We start from the raw sequence: 19,889 nt of genomic DNA, 5'->3' as shown, positions 1-19,889 counted from the left end.
CAATGGGACCCGTTCTTTAGGGTCTCCACTTTTATGGACTTGATACATGGACTTCTTTATGTTTAAAGTATGAGTCACACCAATAGAAACACCTAAGCCAATCTTTGTATCACTGAATCGTGCACAGTCAATGGTAAGGCTTATCAACCCTGTGTTCAAGGATGTTATAATGCATTGAATTATTCTTCCTTAACTGTAAACTATTTAATGATTCAGTAAACTGGAAAAACGTTCAAAGTTGTCTGTGTCACTTAATGGGTGAAGATGAAATTCATGTGTCTAGCAGTTGTAGTGAAGGAGCCACTGTAGATGTAGATAAGTTCTTCCCCAATAGTGCAGAGGCAGCCAGCCACACTCGACAAGAGAGGGACTCTGTTACCTTTCCACCACCTGCCCCAACCCGACCAGGTTTGCACTAGAGTTGTCTTAGGATCCTGTATCCCACAGTGTGTTCCTCCATGAGATGCACCTGTCCAGCGCTGTGCTCCAACTTTGTGCTGTCCCAACTAACACCTTCAGTGGCATCTACTTCAATCACTTCAGTTCAGCCAGAGGCTCGGTACAACTTTTATTGTACTTGAGGTAGTTGCAATAACAGGCTATAATCAGTGAATACTCTTCAATGCAGTAACTGACAAACAGTTCCCTAAAAGTAGGTACTGTATTTGTCATCACCCAGTATCAGGGGTGCCCATCCTGCAGTAAGAAAAATAAGATTAAGTCCTTTAGCCCACTTCTCTAATCGAGCTCTGCTGTTCCTATCAGCCAACTCCTACAGCTAGGCTCTACCCAGGCTTTTTAAAGGATCCTACCAGGAAAGATATGAACTCACCCAATTTCCTGGGAGGATTTTCAGAAAGGTTCTCCTAAATGGGGCAGTGAATTAAGCCCAATGTCCCATGTTGCCAGAGGGGATAAGCTTAATGGAGCTGCCAAATGGCCTGATATGCTATATTACCAGAGGGGCCACATTAGTATAGGTGCCATGTTGCCAATAGTCTTTCTAACTGCAATTCCTAGCATGCCATTTCAACCAGAGCGTGTATGCAAGTTGCACAGGCTTAGTCTAAGTTTGGGCCTGTTGCAGTGTTTATACCCAGAAATTCAATTTAAATGGAATAAAAGAAGCTGTGTTGGAAACTCCTCACACAAACTATTTCTGCAATGCAAAAACCTTATGTAGCCAAGTGAATATAGTTCGGTTACTCATGCTGTCTGAATACTCTGCTTGCAGGCATAATATCAATTCCATTTGAAAGAATACATTAATAACTCCCTAATATAACTGACGTATTTAGGTACAAGGGGCCACTGAGTTGTGCTTATACCTTTTGCGCTTATTTTAAGTGGTATTGTTAGATCAGCACAGCAGCCGTGCTGTGTTTGGTTTATAAATCATGACTCCCAATAGGATTTGTATGAAAGGTTTCTCTTTTGAGTTTGTCGATGCATACATCTTTCATCACAAGAATGGCTCCTTTTGATCTGTGGATTGCCTGCTTCGAACAGTGTATTGGTGAAAGGTTTATGTTCAAAGCAACCCAAAAAGACAGCACCCTCACTCAAAAACTGATTTAAGCCTCGGTGTATACAGTGGGTTCCTTTTATAATTTGTTCACAGCAAAATAAAACATTTTAGTTGTTATGGTTGTTTCAAACCCCCTTTACACTCTTTAATAAGGCACCTATGTTCTAGGCTACATGTTGATGCCAGGAGGAATCAATGGAATTTTCAACCATAGCACATGATTTATGGGGACTATAAAATATACAGTATGTTATAATTCACAACTGAATGCAAAATATAAAACACAATGAAAAAAGCTTGCTAAGAATGCGCATTGGTTGTACATTGCTTTTCCTGTAATTGTGTAGGGTAAGTCATCAATATCAATATATAGTACAAAATATATAAGCAATAGTTTGTATAATATAAATAATTCATACTATACTGAATTATTAATGCTGACCTCATATGATTCATATATAAGCACAGTGGGAGCTAGCTATGGCATTCTACCTAAAAGAGAGCATGAAACATTCATTCTGTATTCCATTGTTTATCTCAAATATGTCTGTTGGCAGAGAAGACAGCTTGAGGATGATAAAAGATGTATTCATTTCAATCTTTTTTGAACCTAATATGAGTTAGACTTTCCTACAGCATTAAACAGAAACATGTCTGTTTCTACTTTGTTGAGTCTGTGAATGGCACCAACTGAATTGCACTCATATGTTAGTGCCACTGAAGGCCGTAGTACTCTGAGTTTGATGACGCCCCCAGGGCATGGGTCTATAGGCTACTGTGTTGATACACTCACAGAGATAAATCCACAGGCCTCTGTGATAACATTCCCCACAGGGACAGATCCATAGGCCACTGTGATGATATACTCACAAGAACAGTTACATAAGCTGCTGTGATGGTGTATCATCAAGGATGGGTCCACAGGCCGCTGTGATGACGCACCCGCACAAATTGGTACACAAGCTGCTATGATGACACACCCACAGAAGGGTTCAATGACAGCTTGAGCTCAGAGAAAGAGTGATGCTGGTCATTATTCAATACAGAATGATCAGTGGTGGAAAGAACTTACTGTAGGGGATTGAAGTTGATTTTTTTTTTCCACCTTTACAGAAGAAGTTAATTTTGGACCTTTTGAAGTTTGAGATGGAACACAACTATTTTTTTTATGATGAAAACTACTACCTACAACGCACTGGCGTAGCCATGGGTGCCAAATTTGCCCCTAGTCTCACCAACTTATTTATGGCGTACTGAGAGGAGTAGACTATTTACAAGAAAAGGGACCCTAGAGTGTTTTTTTGGAGACACAACATTGATGCCTTGTTGCTGTGGAGGGGTGATGTAGCCTCCCTACATGATTTTATGTCTGATTTAAAATTCAAACAGTTGGGGCATCAATTTTACTTACAGTTGCAATAATAATTCCATGCATTTTCCGGATTTGGTCATTTATAGAGAAGGTGCCAAATTATTAACCAGAACACATTTTAAAGCAACAGACAGAAATGGCTTTATTCCTATTGACAGATGCTATCACCCTCTCTGGATGAAAGCCATCCCCATGTATTCGTTGAAACTGTTGTAAATTGGATGATTTTCATCATCAAGCGCAGATTTTGAAAGATAGATTCATCCAAAAGGGGTATGACACAACATCCTTGGAACAGAGTGTACTAGAGGCTGTAGATTTAGACAGAAAAGATCTGTTGATACCCAAAAAAAGAAAAGGGAAAAATACATCGGACCATCAACTAGCATTTCTAAAAACTTTTTAAAATAAACATAATTGGGTTAAGAAAATTTTAATGAAACATTTGAAAATCTTGAAAGAGGACAATGTTTTGGGCCCTTCTCTTCCTGATAAGCCAAGAGGGATTTTTAGAAAAATGTGCACACTAAAAGATATAGTGGCCCCCAATCCTGTTGAAAAGCCCAGTAATCCTATACTGTTTGGAAATCCAAAGGGTTTTTATCCCTGTAGGAGATGTAAAGTCTGTATCCATTTTAAAACTGTCAGAATATTTTCTTTCTCCTCAAATGTAACATCTAAGAAATATGATATTAAAGACCTTATTACTTGCCATACAAAGGGGGTGGTTTACCTCCTCCGTTGTAAATGTGATTACCAATATGTGGACAGAACCACATGTATTTTGGCCATCAGAGTAGGTGAACATTTAACCAACATAAAAAAAGGATTTAATGGACACAGTCTATCTAAGCATTTCTCTCGGTGCCATCATAAAAATCCATCAACATAGCAGGTGATTGCAATAGAGAAATACACCCCACATTGACGAGGCAGTAATATGAAAAGACAGATTTCTCGCCGTGAGACCCAGTGGATATTTGACCTAAAGTGTTACCGACCCTGGGGACTCAATGTGGAGTGGGACATCGACTCCTTCATTAATAACTCTTGAGGGAGTTGATGTCAGAGCATTTGATCCACCACTTCTGAGTGTGAAATTTTCATCTAGACATGTTGTTTGCAGCATTTAGGGTAGCTATGGGCTACTGGCCCCTATACGTTTTTTAGGAATACTAACACTGTTGGATTTGAGTCTCTCTCTTGGCCAGTTTTCTAGCAATTTATATATTGACATAAGCTTAGGTCTGGGGATCAGTTTGCACCAGTAAGCTGTGCGACATTGCATGCTGTTCACTGTGGTGCGGATCGCATGCGATGTCTGTGCGATGCGAGTTCGGCCATACAGTTTGTGTGGCTGGATTCGCGCCGCATTCAGACCAAAGTCGTGCAGAACCTTTTCTTGGTTCGCATCAGAATCGGATTATATGGGTGTTCACACATGCAGTCCGATTCATATCTGAACTGACAGTTCGCACTGCGATGTATGAGCCATCTAGGGGGTGTCCTTAACTTTGCATTGACGCTCCCGGGGGGGGGGTTCGTGTGTGATGGTGTGGGCTGCCTGCATGTCGGGTGCGATGCAGGAGCCCGTGCTGGATTCGCACAGGTTCTCGCGTCGCACCAGTGTGAGCCAAGCCTTACATAGTTATACAGCTTCATATCAAATGGAGGTTCATCATAAGAATGAATGTATGGATAAGCTGTTTGTAAAAGAATTGAAAGAGACTCACAGGTAAGAAGCCTGAGATCTAATCATATTATCCGCTATCCCTTATTGTGCTTGTTATTATTATTATTATTATTATTATTATTATTATTTGTTTATTTATTTTAACCTATCATTTCTAATTTTATATTTAATTATATTAAATTAATATTATTTTTTGTTTATCCTCATTACTTGATTTATTTTTTCTCCCCTTTTTTATTTATTCTTTTATTTATTTTTTGCATGGTCATTGCATTAGACACAATTGCTGTTTAAAGTCAATTCATCATTTTTTAACTGGTTGTGATATTTTAATATACGGATTTTTAAGTATAAAAAAAAATTGTGATAGTTTCAATACACACTGCTTTTTTAATGGTTGAAAACAGCAAACATTTTTATCTGTATTGCTAATTTGACACACAGCTGGAACAGTAACATCATTTCAGATGAAGGGAAGTTTATTTTTCTTCACTGGGGCTCCTATGCAGGGTGTGTTACTTCCTGTTCTTCCTCAATAAATTGTTAGTGAGAGACGTTGCTTGCTAGCCTTCATCCCAGTCGATGCCTTCTGAGAGGAAACGCGTTGGATTGGAGCTAGCAAAGTGACCGCACTGCAGGTGGCCATTCAAGATTTTATCCCACATTGCTCAAATTAATTTTCCTTGATTTTTATTTAATAAACCAGCTTTATACGCATTAATTTACTATGAGCGTCTTCCATTATCTTTTATAACTAGATGATGTGATTAACAAGATCAAGGAGCACCATAAGCCTGGAGCTGGCTGACCACTTGTCTTCAAAGGCGTTTCCATTCACATGCATTGATTTGGTAAGCGGACAATTTTCACATATAGAGCACAGCAGTGACACGTTTTCCATTGTGCATTATTTCAGCTGCACCACAATCAGTTTGTTGTATTTGCATGTGGGAAAGTTGGAGCATCATCTTTTCACTAAACACATTGAATTGTGGAGCACTGGACTATTTATGAACTTTTTGCACCATTTATTATTTGTCATTTTTTGTGAACAGATCGTGGCTATTTACCCCCAAAATTATTTTACTTGATACAACATTCTAGGCAACAAGAGTTTCACTTATCCAGTGACACCTTGCCATTTGAACATTCACTATTGTTTGATTTTGCTTGTTGCACATTGTTTGTTGCATCTGTTACCTAATTATTTTTAGGATAATACACCAGTCAAAAACAGCGCATCTTATTTATTTTAATACATATTACACAACAAGGTTATTAATATTATGCCAGCAGACAATAAAATTATGACTTAAACCCATTTCAGGGGATATGATAAATGAGGTTATAGTCCTATAATCATACATTCTTATATATATGCAGAGATGGTGCAGTTTTTATTAGAATATTATCATAAATAAATGAATAAAAACTCCATAGTTCCATCTTAGCATATTATGGACTATGGAGGTTGTACATCAATAAACATGTTAATATTATTAGTTGGATCTCCATTGTGTAGTGTCCACATATTTTAAATGATGTTTGATATGTATATATACTGTGTATGTCTCTTTTTTTTTTCATATTCAGTGGTTAAGTCATTTTAGATGGAAATTCAGGTTTTAAACTGGCCTGAGTCTGTGTACAGAGGTATATTGGAGGTTGTCTAGTTTGATGAACATCACCAAATGCTTCTTCTTTATACATTGTTTGAATATTGTGTATTCTTGCCTTGGAAAGTCAGTTGATGTTTGCTGTTTTCAGGGTTTTAATACTGGTCCAAGGATCCTCAAATAAATTCTCTTTGGTGACCATACAAAACAGCTTGTTTACAGACCTCCATCAGAGTGAGAAAGACACAGGATGGCCTAAATTGAAAAGGTGGCCTGGCAGTGTCCTTAACCACTTCAGCCCCGGAAGAATTTACCCCCTTCCTGACTAGACCATTTTTTATGATACGGCACTGCGTCGCTTTAACGGACAATTGCACGGTCATGCGACATTGTATCCAAACAAGCTTTATGTCCTTTTTTTTCCCCACAAATAGAGCTTTCTTTTGGTGGTATTCGATCACTTCTGTGGTTTTTATTTTTTGCGCTATAAACAAAAGAAGAGCGTCAATTTTGAAAAAAACACAATATTTTCTACTTTTTGCTATAATAAATATCCCAAATAAAAAAAAAAAAAATAAAAAAAAGTCTTCATCAGCTTAGGCCAATGTATTCTTTTACATATTTTTGGTAAAATAAATCACAATAAATGTATATTTATTGGTTTGCACAAAATTTATAGTGTCTACAAAATAGGGAATAGATTTATGGCATATTCTTTTACATTTTTTTACTAGTAATGGCGGTGATCAGAGATTTTTATCGGGACTGTGACATTGTGACGGACATATCGGACACTTTGACACTTTTTTGGGACCATTGACATTTATACAGCGATCAGAGCTAAAAATAGCCACTGATAACTGTACAAATGCCACTGGCAGGGAAGGGGTTAACACTAGGGGGCAATCAAGGGGTTAAGTGTGTCCTAGGGAGATGTTTCTAACTGTGAGGGGATGTGGCTGACTAGAGTAGGAGCCAGATTGTTGTTTCTACTTAGTAGGAATTGACTATGTTTCTCCTCCCCTGTCAGAACAGGGATTTGTGTGTTTATACAGACAAATCCCATTCCTGCTCTCATGCCGGCGATCGCGGGCGCGATTGCAGGTGGCCAGCGGCGATTGCGCCCCCCCGTCCATGCGCAGCAGGTCTCCTGCTGTGCATAGCACCTGCTATGGCTCTTAAAGGAGGCGCCGTACATATATGGCGATTCGTGCAGGAGAGCTATCCTGCCATCGTATGTGTACAGGAGCCAGTCGGGAAGTGGTTAAATTGACCCTTCCTCTTGAACCGATTCAGTCTTACAGATACACGTTTCCAACATTAAAAGATGAAAATATATCTATTTATTCCCAATAGTTCTAACACCCTCTACACTGGACTTTTTTAACCCTTTTCTGAACCTATTTTTCTCCTTAATCATGCAGACCCTCCATCCATTTTTCTCTTCTCTAGGTCCCACTTTCTTGCAGCCAAAGTTCTGATTGTAAAGCTCTGCTTCCCTATTGCCAATGTTTAAGCACTCTTTTTTGTGAGGCAATTGTACCTTCTTGATTGCAGGTCCTATGCATGTGCATAATGCAACATCTCTACCATGTATTTTATGACTTGGCAGAGTGCCCTGTGAAACATGCATGGGGTTTTTTGTGTGTGAAGACATGCTGCAGGCTGTGCAAATCTGTAGCATACCTTGCAAGTATTTAGGACCTGGTGGATCCCTGTGGCATGTTTTACATATATGTGGGATTCCTGCATCTGTGCAGTTATGCCAGTCTATATTGGCACAAAACCTTCAGGCTTCTACTAGAAAGCTGAACATGAAGAGGAACTTCACCTTTAGCATGACAATGACCCGAAGCATACATCCAAATCAATAAAGGAATGGCTTCACCAGAAGAAGTTTAAAGTTTTGGAATGGCCCAGACAGAGCCCAGACCTGAATCCAATTGAAAATCTGTGGTGTAATCTGAAGAGGGCTGTGCACAGGAGATGTCCTCGCAATCTGACAGATTTGGACTGTTTTTGCAAAGAAGAGTTGTCAAATATTGCCAAGTCAAGATGTGCCATGCTGATAGACTCATACCCAAAAAGACTGAGTGCTGTAATAAAATCAAAAGGTGCTTCAACAAAGTATTAGTTTAAGGGTGTGCACACTTATGCAACCATATTTTTTTATTTTTTTATTTCTACTTCCCTCCACCTAAAATTTTTTAGTTTGTTGTTCAACTGAGTTGCAAAGTTTATAGGCCACATTAAAGGTGGAAAAAGTTCTGAAATGATTTATCTTTGTCTCATTTTTTTACATCACAGAAACCTTACATTTTAACAGGGGTGTGTAGACTTTTTATATCCACTGGGCTTTTATGTATATTGTAATAAAATGTATGTAATTTATGATATCTACTATTGTTTGGTGTTTCTTAGCAAAGTCCCTTGGGCACTATTGGTTTGTTCTTTGTTACTGAATGGGATATGGAAACATTAAGGCCGGCCAAACAGTAGATGGTTTAAATCTCAGCTGGTTCAGCAGGAATCGGCAGCGATTTGAACTATGTATGGTCAGGCTGAATGTCCCCAAATTGATTGATCGAACAACTTGGGTATAAACAGCCTGTCTGGTTTTACATGGCCGCTAGCAATAATCATTGCCTTCTCCCGGCGGGGACTCCCCGCTGGGAGAGTACAATGGCTTGGCAGATGGGATTCCCCTGTCAGCACTGACTGTCAACACATTCAATAGGCTCATACTCATGGTACTAAGCATACATATTAATTATCACTTTAAAAACTGTTATTGTTATTATTATTACAAAATAATCCATGCCATTTTTATGGACAATTTTAAGTTTTCACTTCAACAGATTCTTGCATAATGTTATTTTCTTTGAATTCTGCAACGTAAACAGCCAAACTTCCTGGAGCATGTATAATTCTCTCTGCTGAATAATTTATTTCTGATACTAGATTCACTGGCTGTGTATAACTCTAATTAAATAGCTAATAGGTAAATATTTGCATATCCAGCAGTGGACATCTTCCTAAAATCGTATTTATCAGACGTAATGATCAACGACTTGCAAATAATCTCTCCACATTGCAATATATATAGAGAGCGCTTAAAATAGAAAAAAATCTTTAATATACTAAGATTTGCACAGTACTTAAAATTCCATTCACTACAAAAATCACTGTTGAGTGCAGCCTGGTGTGTTAATTAGTATACTAGTCTGAATGTACAAAGCCAAGCACAGAGACAGATAGACAGTGAAGGATAATTATAGTGTATGATTTACTGTGACAAATTTACAGAATAACTAAAAGTCCCAATTGAGAACAGCCTACTGAATTGTCATAGAGCATCAGCCCATCTCATTCCCTTTATGTGGGAAATCTGGTCATCTGAGTATGTCTTCCAAGCAGCACTGGGGTCTTTTGAGATCTATACCGCATCTCAACAGCGCATGATAAAAATTCAAAAGGAAAACTCTCTTATTGTACCTTTTTATAGGGCTGTGAGTGCCAAAGATCAAGAAGTGTTGAAGAATGCTCTACCTACTGTGTGAGATCAGTTCCTAGGAGTTTGGGAGAAGTATAAAGGGTAAGTTCACCTTTAGGAGCATGTTACACCCATATTTAGGGTGTTACATGTAACATACTCCTAAGCAGTAGGGATGAGCTTCGAGTTCGAGTTGAACTCATGTTCGACTCGAACATCGGCTGTTCGCCAGTTCGCTGAACAGCAAACAATTTGGGGTGTTCGCAGCAAATTCGAAAGCCGCGGAACACCCTTTAAAAGTCTATGGAAGAAATCAAAAGTGCTAATTTTAGAGGCTTATATGCAAGTTATTGTCATAAAAAGTGTTTGGGGACCTGGGTCCTGCCCCAGGGGACATGGATCAATGCAAAAAAAAGTTTTAAAAACGGCCGTTTTTTCAGGAGCAGTGATTTTAATCATGCTTAAAGTGAAACAATAAAAGTGTAAAATCCATTTAAATTTCGTACCTAGGGGGTGTCTATAGTATGCATGTAAAGGGGCGCATGTTTCCCGTGTTTAGAACAGTCTGACAGCAAAATGACATTTCAAAGGAAAAAAAGTCATTCAAAACTACTCGTGGCTATTAATGAATTGCCGGTCCGACAATACACATAAAAGTTCATTCCCACAGGGGAACCCCGAACCAAAATAAAAAAAAAAATGACGTGGGGGTCCCCCTAAATTCCATATCAGGTCCTTCAGGTCTGGTATGGATATTAAGGGGAACCCCGGCCAAATTTTTTTAAAAAATGGCGTGGGGTCCCCCTCAAAATCTATACCAGACCCTTCAGGTCTGGTATGGATTCTAAGGGGAACCCCGCGGCAAAATTTTTTAAAAAAATGGCGTGGGGTCTCCCCAAAAATCCATACCAGACCCTTATCCGAGCACGCAACCTGGCAGGCTGCAGGAAAAGAGGGGGGGACGAGAGAGCGCCCCCCCTCCTGAACCGTACCAGGCCACATGCCCTCAACATTGGGAGGGTGCTTTGGGGTAGCCCCCCAAAACACCTTGTCCCCATGTTGATGGGAACAAGGGCCTCATCTCCACAACCCTTTCCCAGTGGTTGTGGGGGTCTGCGGGCGGGGGGCTTATCGGAATCTGGAAGCCCCCTTTAACAAGGGGACCCCCAGTTCCCGGCCCTCCCCCCTGTGTGAAATGGTAAGAGGGTACAAAAGTACCCCTACCATTTCACAAAAAAAGTGTCAAAAATGTTAAAAATTAGATTCATGTTCATGTCCCATAGTCTTTAACAGTGTTCGCGTGTTCGAACGAATTTTTTGCCTGTTCGCATGTTCTGGTGCGAACCGAACAGGGGGTGTTCGGCTCATCCCTACTAAGCAGCAACTTCCCGCCAGTGCTCCTTGCTTTGTGACTGAGAGGAGATTTACTCCCCACGCCCACTGTCACAATTTAAAAACAGTGTGGCAGTGCAGGGTAATGTTTTACTTTGGGGTTGATTTACTAAAGACAAATACACTGTGCACTCTGCCAGAGCAGTTGCTCCAGAGCTTAGTAAATGAGCAGAAGCTCTACTGACTTCCATCATCCCATCACGTGCAAGTAAAAATGCTGTTTTTTTATTTTCCTTTCTCGTGATTGGGTATCCTTTGCAAAGTGAAGCCTTACCTCATTTACTAAGATCTGAAGCAACTGCACTTTCAGCGTGCAACAGTACTTTGCAAAATGCACAATCAATTTGCCTTTAGTAAATCAAACCCCTTGTGTCTATTAAAGGTTCGTGTAGTAGAAGCCAAAAAAACTTAGACTTCTGTAGTGTATCAATGCTTCTACTAAACAGAAAAGCTGCACATTCAACTGAACAAAACACATTTCATAGTTACAAAATAAGCACGTACAATTATTATGCATTAAGTAAACTAAATAGTTACTCAACTTCCATTGATGGAGTCATCTCATGGTTCCTTGCTCAGTCCAACTCAAATCACCTCCAAAATCCTCAAGCTTGAAGTAGCCACGTCTTACCTCTTTATCTTCCAAAAACCCAACTCATTTGTCCGACCACATGCTTCTTTCAAAATCTTAAGCTCCTCCCCCCACTTCCTGTATACCACATCCTGTCCTCTACTCAGCTCCTGACCCAATCCAATATTTTTTAGAACACATGGTTTTAAAAATCTAACTATGCTATATTAACTAACAAATATACAGTATCTCACAAAAGTGAGTATGCCCCTCACATTTTTGTAAATATTTTATTATATCCTTTCATGTGTCAACACTGAAGAAATTAAACTTTGCTACAATGTAAAGTAGTGAGTGTACAGCTTGTATAACAGTGTAAATTTACTGTCCCCTAAAAATCACTCAACACACAGCCATTAACCACTTCCATACCGGGCCTATTCTGGCACTCCTCTCCTACATGTAAAAATCATAATTTTTTTTGCTAGAAAATTACTCAGAACCCCCAAACATTATGATTAGACAGACACCCTAGGGAATAAAATGGTGGTCATTGCAACTTTTTATCTTGCACGGTATTTGCGCAACAATTTTTCAAACAAATTTTTTTGAAAAAATACATGTTTCATGATTTAAAAAATAACAAAACAGTAAAGTTAGCCCAATTTTTTGTAAAATGTGAAAGATGATGTTATGCTGAGTAAATGGATACTCAACATGTCACACTTTAAAATTGCGCACACTCATGGAATGACACCAAACTTCGGTACTAAAAAATCTCCATAGGTGACGCTTTCAAATTTTTTACAGGTTACATGTTTAGATTTACAGAGGAGGTCTAGTGCTAGAATTGTTGCTTGCTCTCTAACGCACGCGGCGATAAATCACACGTGTGGTTTGAATGGCGTTTACATATGTGGGCGGGACTAACGTGTGCGTTCGCTTCTGAGCGTGAGCTAACAGGGACAGGGGCATTTTAAATTATTTTTTTTTATTTTATTTTATTTAATTTTTTTTTATTTTTACTTTCTTTTACATTTTTTTTATCACTTTTATTCCTATTACAAGGAATGTAAACATCCCTTGTAATAGGAATCGTTTGTGACAGGTCCTCTTTATGAAGAGATGCGGGGTCAATAAGAGCCCACATATCTCCTCCAGGCTGGAAAGCATGAGATCGGAAAAAAAATCCATGATCTAATGCTTACCAGCCGCGATCGCGGCTTTGTTTACATCTGCGGCCTGGACGTGATGTCCTGTGGTCTGATGACCAAGATAAACTTATTTGGTTCAGATGGTGTCAAGCGTGTGTGGCGAAAACCAGGTGAGGAGTACAAAGACAAGTGTGTCTTGCCTACAGTCAAGCCTGGTGGTGGGAATGTCATGGTCTGGGGCTGCATGAGTGCTGCCTGCACTGGGGAGCTACAGTTCATTGAGGGAACCATGAATGCCAACATGTACTGTGACATACTGAAGCAGAGCATGATCCCCTCCCTTCGGAGACTGGGCCGCAGTGCAGTATTCCAACATGATAATGACCCCAAAAACACCTCCAAAACAACCAATGCCTTGCTAAAGAAGCTGAGGATAAAAAAGGGGATGGAATGGCCAAGCATGTCTCCAGACCTTAATCTTATTGAGCATCTGTGGGGCATGCTCAAACGGAAGGAGGAGCACAAGGTCTCTAACATCCACCAGCTCTGTGATGTCGTCATGGAGGAGTAGAAGAGGACTCCAGTGGCAACCTGTGAAGCTCTGGCGAACTCCATGTCCAAGAGGGTTAAGGCAGTGCTGAAAAATATTGGTGGCCGCACAAAATATTGACACTTTGGGCCCAATTTGTACATTTTCACTTAGGGGTGTACTCACTTTTGTTGCTAGTGGTTTAGACATTAATGGCTGTGTGTTGAGTTATTTTAAGGGGACAGCAAATTTACACTGTTATACAAGCTGTACACTCACTACTTTACATTGTAGCAAAATGTCATTTCTTCAGTGTTGTCACATGAAAAGATATAATAAAATATTTACAAAAATGTGAGGGGTGTACTCACTTTTGTGAGATACTATATCTACTATAAAATCATCTAAATATCCATAGCAACACACACCCATATTGGAGGTATGGGCATTCAGATTACTGAGAGTTTGCATTCCACCTGAGATCTGCTGATCGCGGGTGCAGTGCTTTAAAGGCTGCAGAGTAAAAATATAATAAATGCACATTTTTGTTACCTGCAAAAAAATGTGCATTTATATTTGTTTTTACAAAAGGTGAACTTATCCTTTAATATAGACAAAGGACTGCTCCATTATGTGGTGTATCATGACCAGCGCTTTTCAGAAGTCTGCATGATCACCATGGCCATATGGGACCTGAGAAAAGGTATGGCCTCGTTCAAAACCATTTCTGTTGGCCCAAGACGAGAGATACCATGACTAGTCTATGTAAACACTACCTCAGATATTTACAGAGGAAAGCCCTGCCAGTTTGAGCTGCTCCAATGGGGCACTTACAGAGTTCAGGTCCTGTGGAATATTTAAACTGAACATTTCATATTCCTGATATGTGCCTGCTGTACCATGTACTTGTATGAAACTGTATCCTAATCTCTTTGTATTGCTTTCTTTGTGTGAAATACCTGGTGATCGTACCAGTCTCTCTGCTTTCCTATCAAAAACTTACCACACTATGCATGAGAGCATAGCATAGTCAGTTTTCTAGCTGTGCTCAGCGCACTCTCCTCCAATTAATATTTTACTATATTGCCCATAGCTTCTGGGTATATTAATATGTTTATCTAAAGACTGTTGACAGAAGTATATCTGTAGTGCTTATGGTTGTGGCCAAAAAGCTCAATTTTGGTCTCATCACTCCAAATGACTTTGTGCCATAAGGTTTGAGGCTTGTCTCTGTGCTGTTTGGCATATTGTAAGTGGGATACTTTGCATAGCAATGGCTTTCTTCTGGTGACTCAACCATGCAGCCCATCTTTCTTCAAGTGCCTCTTTATTGTGCATCTTGAAACAGCCACACCACATGTTTTCAGAGAGTCCTGTATTTCACCTAAAGTTATTTGTGGGTTTTCTTTGCATCCTAAACATTTTTCCTGGCAGTTGTGGCTGAAATTTTAGTTGGTCTACCTGACCATGGTTTGGTTTCAACAGAACCCCTAATTTTCCACTTCTTAAATAGAGTTTGAAGACTGCTGATTGGCAGTCTCAATTCCTTGGATATTTTTTTATATCCCTTTCCTGTTTAATACAGTTCAAATACCTTTTCCGCAGATTATTTGACAATTCTTTTGCTTTCCCCATGATTCAGAATCCAGAAACAGTGCAGCACTGGATGAAAGATGCCAGGATCTGTCAGAAGTCCAGAAACTCATTGACCTTTTATACACACACACTAATTACAAGCAAACAGATCACAGGTGAGGATGGTTACCTTTAATGGCCATTCAAACCCCTTTGTGTCAATTTGTGTGCATGTTCAGGCCAAAATCACCAGGGTATTTAAACATTGATCAGGGTCATTTAGGTAGTTTCTGTTGTGATTATGATTTAAAAAGAGTAAACGCAGTTGATTGGTGGCATGGCTTTGCACGCGGAGCGGATGGCAGCAGAATAGGAGAGCTCTGCTAAACCCTCAGTTCCTCCAGCACAAACGGCACCGTAGCTGACAGCTAACATGAGCAGACTCACCCGCCACAACTCCGGCAACTGCTCCCGTCGTTCCGCACCCCTTTCTGGCTCCAGAAGTATCCCGGACATCTTTAAATCACAGCCCCGCCACCTCAAAGCTCAATCCAAGATGGCGCAGCCTCGTGGAGAAGAAGAGTTCAGTGAGGACTCACAGTCCACATACAAGGAGGAGGTAAGGGATACCCCCTCACCCGAGCACCTCTTCACTCTCACCGCTATGATGAAGATAGCGGAAGACATCAAGGGCACTTTTTCATCTGCTATTACAGAACTCAAGGCAGACATATTATCAATATCTGAGAAGCTGGAGGGGGTGGAGAAGGCAGGCTCTAGCAAGGACAAAGCTATCACACGCCTGGAAAAAGTCACAGACTCTCACTCAGCATACCTTATTGAGATGAATCGCCAGTTAGAGGAGTTAGACAACAGGGGGAGAAGGCATAATATAAGGGTGAAAGGTATCCCTGAGTCTGTTGAACCAGGTAACATACCTTCTGCCTTACAATATGCAATTAATGAGCTGCTGGAATGCCAAACAGACTCACAGATTGCCTTTGAAAGAGCGCACAGAGCCCTGAGAGCCAGGCCGGCTGACACAGCTCCCCCCAGGGATATAATCTGTTGTTTGCCTAACTTTAAACTAAAGGAGGAAATCATGGCTAAAGCGAGACGCAATGTTCACATCACATTTAATGACACAGAGATATCCATATTCCAGGAGCTTTCCCCCATAACTCTGAACAACAGGTGAGCACTGCGCCCCCTGCTGGAGATATTACACAAACAAAATATACCCTACAAATGGAAATTCCCTTTCGCTCTGAATGTGACCTTCCAGGGCAGGCAACTATACCTACGTACACCTAATGACCTGCAGGGCTTCTGCCAGGACCTCCAGATTCCACCAGTTGATCTGCCTTATTGGTACAAGGAATTTTACAACCCACTGAAAGCACAGGGTGTCCAGGTCTCACCTCATTCCACACCTACTAAACCTCCAAACAAAAGAGGGAAGTACCAGAAACAACATAACCCGGGTCCCAGCGTTACACCTAAGCACTCCAACGCTTCCAGGGCGCTGCAGCCTGATTCAGGCCAAGAGTGAAGGGAGAGAAAGCATAAGGCTGTTTTACTCAAGTACATGTCCATGAGTCTAATTTCACTAAGATAAAATGACTCTCTGAAGAACAGGATTATCGCACTGACTGGGGCACACCAGGCGCTGTTGGCCCCTTTTCCTTTTTTGGGAAGATAGTCCAGTTGCGGGGGCAAATCTTTTTCTTATCTACTTTTACTTTCATCTTTTCATTTTATTTTTTCCATCTGAAATCGATAGGTAATTTCTCACACAGGCTATCCTATAGGTAGACAGAAGATGGATGTATAGACCTTCTCCATACAGAGAACGTGAGGCGGGACCCTCATTGAACTCCACACGTTTAAGGTATGCACTTTAATCTGCCTTGACAGAGGAGGACCCTCACACTTGGGATTTTGCCCATATACCAGGGCCCCACAACATCTTGCCCGCCTTCACAAAGCAGATTGCCATTTCCACCCCACACTTGAACTGGATGAGCACAATATGGGGCCTGTCACACAAAAGACGCTGACAATCTCAGTGCATCCCAGGGGTCTTCACTTACCATCCAATCCTATGAACTACCATAACCAAAAAAGGATAGCCTGCGACCACCTTACTGTTGACATACCATGTCTATCTGTTGATAGCACATTAGGTAGAAAGTAAATGTATGTAACTGAGTTTAATTGTTTTGTTTGTTCACACCCCCTCTGGGGCCATAGTTGCCGTTTACAAAAAGCACTGTATAAGTTAGGATTGTTATGTATAGGAGCTGGGGGTGGAAGGAGATTATTGATAGTGGTAAATCAACCAGATTTTTCAGCTTTGTTGAGAGTTTGGCTGCTAAAATAGCTCTGATCGAACCTCCCACTTCCCCCCAGAATGGGCGATGTGAAGCGGGCGCTTCAGTGACACCCCTCTACCGCAGGGCTCTCGCTGGTGTGCTAGCTCCGGGCCAATAATGTCTGGTAGGAGTCTGCCCAGTCTTGATGCAATAATTTTGGACAGGAGTTTTATGTCCAGATTAAGCAGGGATATCGGCCTGTAGCTGGAGCAGGTGTGGGGATCTTTGCCGGGTTTGGGGAGCCCCGTGATATGTGCCATGTTGAAAGTGGATGGGATTTCCTGAGGTGTTGTCAATGAATTCAATGCATTTAACAGGGGTTTTGCTAGTAGATGTGAGAAGGTCTTATAGTACACAGCTGAAAAGCCATGTGGGCCCGGGCTTTTCCCAGATTTTAGTGTTTTGATAGCATGTAGGAGTTCTGTTATCTCTATGGGTTTGTCAATTTCCTCGGCGTCAGACCCTGACAAGCTTGGTAGGCCGCTTTGTATTAAGTATTGCTCTCTGGTCTGGGTTCTAGGTCCTTCCGCTGTTGTGTGTTTATGTGAGGGTGGAAGATGATATAGTTTTGAGTAGAACCCATGGAACTCCGTCACAATTTGATCCATGGTTTTCTCTATTTTTGATCTGGGTAATGATAGTAGTAGAGTGGACATCTCTTAATGCCCTGGCCAAGAATTTACTATTTTTGTTCCCGTGTTCATAAAAGAAACCTCAACGAAAGAACAATATTCGCTTTGCTTGTAAATCTAGTTTCTCCTGCAGTTCTTTTCGTGCTAGTAAAAGATCTTCGGATAGATTAATTGTCATTGATCTTTTATGTTGGTTGTCTAATTTCTGCACTTTTTCAAATAATTCTTTCAGTTCTTTCTCTGCAGCTTTCTTTTTCTGTAAAGCTAGGCCTATGAGTCGGCCTCTAAGCACACATTTATGGGCTTCCCATACAGTGAGGTGTGAAACATCGTCTGTAGTATTTTCTCTAGGGAGGCACGTGATAATGTCATCAAAGCCATAAACCTCATACACAAACTTAAGGGGAACACAGCCGAAGGCCTTCTCTTATCCACAGATGCGGAGAAGGCCTTCGATAGGGTAGCGTGGGACTTCATGTTTGTGGTGTGCGTCATGTTGGATTCCAATCCAACTTGCTGGCATGGATCTCGGCGTTATACCAACCAGTGCAAATACATAACAGCACGAGGCAGGGCTGTCCCCTGTCCCCAATACTATTTATCCTCACACTAGAACCATGTATACGTACGATAAATGAAAACTTATCAGTCAAAGGTTTATCCCTAGGAACTACATACCACAAAATATCCGCTTACGCGGATGACCTTTTGTTTGTGCTTACACAACCTCATATATCAATTCAAAGAATTTCCAAGCTCAACTTACCAAACAGCCTGCGACCAACCGAATTAACCTGCCTAACAGTTTGCGTTAAAAACAGGGGTTTAGTTGCACACATTTGCAAATACATGCATAAGCTGCAGGCCACAGCAAGGCACCCTGTATCCTGCAGACCCTAACTCGAACTTTGAAGAGTCTCCACAGTGGGAGCACATGTATTCTAATGGATAGATGAAGGGCAGATGACTGGAGGGAGCCCAACCCTCCTTAAAGGCGCAGGAGCACACTGAACACCCAGCACATTGCACAATGGCAGCAAAGGTGTCAGTGCGTTGCCTGACCAATATGTCAACAATACACCTTTGTTGCCATTGTGCAATGTGCTGGGTGTTCAGTGTGCTCCTGCACCTTTATAGAGGGTTGGGCTCCCTCCAGTCATCTGCCCTTCATCTATCCATTAGAATAACTTTACCCACTGGCAGTACAGGCAATTACATGATTATGTCTATTGCATTGCCAATAGACAACAATTTCTGAGAGAGCAGACTTGGTTTGAGCAACTATGCATCAAAGGATAACCAGTAAGTAAAGCAACTTCTCTGATGTACAATACCTGACTGTGAGAATGTGTTTCCAGCGCGATCCCATTGCGCTGGTTCTCGGCGACAGGGTACTGTGCATGTCACGCTGGCTCGCTCATCAGGGAAGGAAAACAGTTTTTTTCCTTTCCTGATGAGCGACGGGCAGTGCTGACAGCTGTCTGGTATGAATCATGAGGGGGAATGCCGTGTCAAATTTTTAATAAAAAACCGGCATGGGTTCCCCCCAGGGGCATACCAGGCCCTTAGGTCCGGTATGGATTTTAAGGGGAACCCCCTACGCCAAAAAAACGGCATGGGGGTCCCCCCAAAATCCATACCAGACCCTTATCCGAGCATGCAGCCCGGCCGGTCAGGAGAGGGGGTGGGGACGAGCGAGTGCCCCCCTGAACTGTACCTGTGCCCTCAACATGGGGGGTGGGCGCTTTGGGGCAGGGGGGGCCCTGTGGCCCCCCACCCCAAAGCAACTTGTCCCCATGTTGATGAGGACAAGGCCTCTTCCCAACAACCCTGGCCATTGGTTGTCGGGGTCTGCGGGCGGAGGGCTTATCGGAATCCGGGAGCCCCCTTTAATAAGGGGTCCCCCAGACCCCGGCCCCCCTACCCTATGTGAATGAGTATGGGGTACATCGTACCCCT

This window comes from Aquarana catesbeiana, linkage group LG06, assembly GCF_042186555.1.
Source record: "Aquarana catesbeiana isolate 2022-GZ linkage group LG06, ASM4218655v1, whole genome shotgun sequence".
NCBI lineage: Eukaryota > Metazoa > Chordata > Amphibia > Anura > Ranidae > Aquarana > Aquarana catesbeiana.
Note: the sequence above shows the minus strand (reverse complement) of the source record.